The 5,938-nt window shown below is 41.7% G+C and overlaps 1 long non-coding RNA gene across 1 annotated transcript; it reads right to left on the bottom strand.

Annotated features, from left to right (window-relative positions):
- Positions 1–315: 315 nt before the first annotated feature.
- Positions 316–4,652, bottom strand: LOC139182628 (uncharacterized). The gene is made up of 2 exons (XR_011566146.1): positions 4,523–4,652; positions 316–732 (listed from the first exon to the last, which is right to left on the bottom strand). It is a non-coding gene; the product is annotated as an uncharacterized lncRNA (long non-coding RNA).
- Between the last annotated feature and the right edge of the window lie 1,286 nt (positions 4,653–5,938).

Genomic DNA, 5,938 nt, shown 5'->3' with positions numbered 1-5,938 from the left:
AGAATTGTATTTTTAGTGTACAATCACCTTGCTAAGTTGCTTCAGTCATGTCCGACTCTGTGCGACCCCATAGACGGCAGCCCACCAGGCTCCCCCGTCCCTGTGATTCTCCAGGCAAGAACACTGGAGTGGGTTGCCATTTCCTTCTCCAATGCATGAAAGTGAAAAGTGAAAGTGAAGTCGCTCAGTCATGTCTGACCCTCAGCGACACCATGGACTGCAGCCTACCGGGCTCTTCCATCCATGGGATTTTCCAGGCAAGAGTACTGGAGTGGGGTGCCATTGCCTGCTCCACAATCACCTTAAATGCCACAATTAATTTCACCCATTCGTTCTTTAATTCATTCATTCATTCTGAATAGTCAGCAATGTTTCTCTCCATGGCTTACACAGGGAAACCCCAGGATTCCTCAGAGTGGTGGTCAGTTCATCAGGAGGATCTCCCTCCTGGTGAGCATGGTCTCCAGCCACTTGCCCCCCATCACATTCTTGGTTGTCTCCACACTGTGCACCTCCATGTCTTTGTGAACACTGGAATCCACACTATCTTCTCTGTCCATTTGTCTCAAGACAACCACCAACATCACCTCTTTTCTGCAGATCTCACCCTTTACCCTCCCTTGCTCCAAAAGGAAAGTCTCGTGCTCGTTTATCCGCCCTGAGCTTCATCCTTGCCTCTGTGTTTGCATCTGTCACACGGTTGTAACGCTGCTGACTGACACCATCTTCTCCCTGTTGAAACAAGCCATCTTTGAAGGCTGAGGCCAAGTTGCCTTTGCTTCTCCCTTCTCCATACCAAGCACAGGACTTCATGTGTAACAGGTGTACCGTGAATATGCTCTTTTAAAACGCTTCTCTTTTTAGTCTTTTTTTTTTTTTAGGTATAATTGACTTTAATGATATGACAATATTAGTGTTAGGAGTACAGTATGATTAATATTTGTATATATTGTGAAATGATCACCATAATAATTATAATAACAAAAAAGTTTGTTTTTCTTATAATGAGGACTTTTAAGCTCTTTTAGCCACTTTCAAATATGCAATACAGTACTATTAACTGTAGGACTGTATTTCAAATATGCATTACAGTACTATTGGGCTTCCCTGGTGACTCACATGGTAAAGAATCTGCTTGCAATGCAGGAAACCTCGGTTTGATCCCTGGTTCAGGAAAATCCCTGGGTTGGGAAAATCCCTTGGAGAAGGAAATGGCAACCCACTCCAGTATTCTTGCCTGGAGAATCTCATGGAAAAAGGAGCCTGGTGGGCTATAGTCCATAGCGTTGCAAAGAGTCAGACACAAATGAAGTGACTTAGCACACACACACCATTAACTGTAGTCACCGTGCTCTAGGTCACATCCCTATGACATTTTCATCTTGTAACTGGAGTTTTGTACCCGTTGGGTGAAATATGCTTTTAAAAGAATTTATTATATTTACATAATGCTATGACGAAGTATTCCCAGCCTCGGATGAGAACACATTCGCAATTCAGGCCGCCCTTGTTCAGCCAGGTTCCAGAAATCCCATCGTGAGCCCTGCAGCAGCAGCACTGCTGCCCAGAGAGGAACTGTCCAGGGCCCCGGAGGACTAGCTGGAGGATAAAAGGTTGATGATGTGGACGAGAGGGACTCTGGAAAATGACAAGGAGAGGAGGAGCAGCCAGGGAGAGACTGAGAGAGAGAGACGATGAAACTGACAGAACTTCCTTCCCACTCAGTCTGAGATGTGTTGCTGTTTCGTTCAAGACTTTGCAGAGCATAGACAACTATCCAGGAAGTTTGCTTTCCTGGAGACCTGGGGAAGAGCAGGCAGCTTGAGGCACAAGAGAATCAGGATCCTAAGTGGAAGGTTCCCTTCGAAGCCTGCCTTTGCTAGCAAGGTAAAGCAAATGCTAGCCTAAGGACTGAAGAGAGGCTGTCAACCTGCCAGTAATGATGAACTGAGCACAGTCCAAACCACGGTTGCAGCTAGTGTTACATGTTGTTGCTTATCGGTGCTGATATGATTCTGAGATTTCTGACTTGCCTTCTCTGTGCAGACCACACTGTGGGTATATAAGCCTGTGTTAAAGAATTCTATAGCCAGTGGAAACTGCTGTATGATGCAGGGAGCTCAAATTCAGTGCTATGCCAACCTAGAGGGGCAGGATGGGGTGGGATGGAGGTTCAAGACAGAGGGGACATGTGTATACCTATGCCTGATTCATGTTGCTATATGGCAAAAACCAACACAATATTGTAATTATCCTCCAATTAAAAATAGAAACAGAGGAAGCGATGTCTCATCCCCATCTGGGAACCACAGAAAACTTCAAGGATGACCTTGCTTGGCCAAAGGCTAGTAGACCCTCTACATTCTTCCTGACAGAAGAGTTAATCTGTGCCTATAAAAGACTTGTCAAAAAGCATTTGGAAAACAAAGACAGAGGAGAAGCTTAATTTAAGCCAAGGCTTCCTGCCACAATGAGGTGTGTGGGGGTTGATCAAATAAAGGAATCAGGGCTTTCTAATCCTCTTGAGTTGTCCTGGGTGATCCTTATCAAACCCAGGCCTCATGCAAGATCCTGTTTGTGACCACAGGACCAGAGATGCTGAAATGAAATTGCTGGTCTCTGCAGAATGAGGGAAACTATTTCCTGACTTAGGAAGTACAGGAACTCACATGACACCTTGTGAGGGGGCTAGAAAACAGGAATCTGAAAGCAAATATTTAGAAGACACTTAGCAAGATTAATTTCATGAGCCTGCCAGTACAATTTCACTATTTCCTGTTTTGCCAAGAAAATAAAATATATCCATATCCATCAAAAGGAGTTCCTTATAAATTCATAATATGAACTCTTTTGATGGTTATTTGCATGGAAAATATCTTCTTTCAGTGTGTTGACATTTTTTGGCTTATTGATAGTGTATTTTAATAAACATAAGTTTCAATTTTAAAGTATATCAACTTACTTAGGCCAATAAAATGTTAGTGGAAGTAACATGTTGCACTTTTAAGAGAAAGTATTTAGTAGTTAATGATCTACTCTCCAATTGATCTCTCTCTCCAAGAACATTTACAATCTTTCTGAGTCCTTGTAGGTACTCAGGCAAAAATCCTGACTCCCTCTACTTGCTTATCTCACATCTGAAATATCAGCAAATAACTGTGGCTTTCATTTAAAATGTGTCTAGATTCTAATCTCTTCTTAACATCTCTTCTGCTACATCTCAGCTGCCATCATCAGAGCTAAACTCCTGTCTGTTATTCCCATCTATACCATCGTCCCCTGTTGTAGATTCACAGTGCAGAAGCCAGAATGAGCCATTCTAAACAAAAATCCAAACATCATTCTTTTGTTTCACGTCTTACAAGGACTCTTCATGTCTTTTGGAACAAAAGTCAAAGTCCTTACAGTTGCTTACAATTTTAAGAAATTTCCTAAACTCTCTTCTCTTCCCCATCTCCTGTTGCTCTCTCCCATGACTCCAGCCATATTGGCTTTCTTTCTGATCCTCAGGGCACACTTCCACTTTATGACCTGTACCAGCTGTCCCCTCCTCGTGGCCTGTTTTTCCCATAACACTTACCTCCTTCCAATCCATACCATATGATATGCTGTTCTTCTTTATAACATACACAATTTTATCTTCCACTTTTCATACCTACTCGGCACTTACAACCTTATCAATCAAGAAAATTAAAGACTATATGTGTTTTGGTCAGAGTTCTGTGATAGCGCCAGGCACAGGGCAGGTCCTTAATGGATACTTGTGGAACTCTGAGTCTTAGAGTTAGGGAGATTGACCTCTGAGGTCACTTTCAGTTATGCCATTCCAGAATTTTTAGATGTTGAATTCATGTCAAAAGTTTTCTGTTACACAGTTAAATGTAGGGAAACACCCAACAACCATGGTTGTATTTTGGTATTTATTTAACTACTTAAAAGTAGCTATCACCATGGTGTCTAAGAAAAAGCCTTCTTGAGCTTTTTTCTTATTTATTAATCAAACAAATGAGTCACTACAAAAGTTGACAAATGAATCACCTGAGTGCAAGCACTTACATTAGTTATGGAAATAAAAGATCTGATTAGAGAGGAAAGTCCAGGATTTGAGGCCCTAGAATTCACAGAAGTAACAATTTTTTTAATCTGTGGAAGTCATATAATTTTCTGAAAGCTTTCTTACAAAGTGGAGGACATTAAATATGGAAAATTAAGTGAATATTTAATGCCTCTATAATGATTTTGTTTGTAAGCTTTCTTGTGACTCCAAGCTCTTCTTTACAAAAATGAAAGCCAGTAGTTAGAAGCTTTACTTGAACAGTCATGCAGTGGCTGCCCACCTAAGGTTTCACAGTCTTCTCTCAGGCCCTGCAGGGAATGCCTCAAACCATCAGTATATTTCCAGTGGCCCAGACCTTTAACTTCATTGATATTTTGTCCTGTTTGAAGTTACATGAATTCAAAAATATCAAACATATTAGGTAAGAATAACCTGAAAGGTAAGAATCAAAAAGGTAAGAATCACCTGAAATTGCTCTGCTAAGTCGCTTCAGTTGTGTCTGACTCTGTGCGGCCCCAGAGACAGCAGCCCACCAGGCTTCCCCATCCCTGGGATTCTCCAGGCAAGAACACTGGCGTGGGTTGTCATTTCCTTCTCCAATGCGTGAGAGTGAAAAGTGAAAGTGAAGTTGCTCAGTCGTGTCCGACTCTTAGCGACCCCATGGACTGCAGCCTATCAGGCTCCTCTGTCCATGGGATTTTCCATGCAAGAGTCCTACTTTGAGATAATTGCCATAAATATTTTTGTGATCCTTTTTTGATGAACTTCTTTATAAACTTACACAAATATCTTCATATAATGCCTGTTTTATTGCTTTTCATCTTGGATATAGTTTGCTTTTTTAAAAATAGTTTTAACTTACTCTCTTTTCTAATCTCTTCTATCAATATATCCAAATTCCTAGATAAACAATGTTAAGGGCAAAGTGTATCCTCCCATGGGCTTCCCAGGTGGTGATAGTGGTAAGAACCTGCCTGCCAATGCAGGAGACATAACAGGCACAGGTTGGATCCCTGGGTTGGGAAGATCCCCTAGAGGAGGGCATAGCAACCCACTCCAGTGTTCTTGCCTGGAAAATCCCCACGGACAGAGGAGCCTGTTTGGCTATAGTCCATGGGGTCACAAAGAATCTCTTCATCCAGTGAGTACATAGCATATACAGCTTTTAATTTTCCCTTCTTCACTTAAAAAAGAAGCCCAGAATATAACAAAAATCTTCCAAACTCAATGAAGTGACAGTGCAACCCAATTTAAAAGTGGGCAAAAATTTAGATCAAATACTCACCAAAGAAGACATTGAGGTGGTAAATAAGCACATGAAAATGATGACAGGTATCATGAGTCTCTAAGGAAATATGAAGAAAAATGACAAGAATTGAAGTGAAGCGAATTGAAGTCGCTCAGTCGTGTCTGACTCTTTTCGACCCCATGGACTGTAGCATGCCAGGCTCCTCTGGCCATGGGGTTTTCCAGGCAAGAATACTGGAGTAGGTTGCTGTTTCCTTCTCCAGGGGAACTTCCCGACCAGGGATCGAACCCAGGTCTCCAGCATTGTAGACAGACGCTTTTACCGTCTCAGCCACCAGGAAAGTCCCATAAACCTATTAGAATGGCTAATTTGAAAAGACTGACCCCAACAAGTTTTGATAATTTGGAGTCCCTGGACTCTAATACACTGCTGGTGGAACTGTAGACTGGTGCTATCGCTTTGAAAAACAATTTAGTATTTTCCTATAAAGTTATATATATGCCAACTGCATGACAAGTCTTCCTCCTTGTAGCTGTTTATCCAAGGAAATGGAAACATACATCCACATAAAGATGTGCCCATGAGCATTTATATCAGCTCAGATAAGACATAAAGAGACCACATATTTCTCA

This window comes from Bos indicus, chromosome 4 (assembly GCF_029378745.1).
Source record: "Bos indicus isolate NIAB-ARS_2022 breed Sahiwal x Tharparkar chromosome 4, NIAB-ARS_B.indTharparkar_mat_pri_1.0, whole genome shotgun sequence".
Classification (NCBI taxonomy): domain Eukaryota; kingdom Metazoa; phylum Chordata; class Mammalia; order Artiodactyla; family Bovidae; genus Bos; species Bos indicus.
This window is presented reverse-complemented; position numbering and strand designations above follow the sequence as displayed.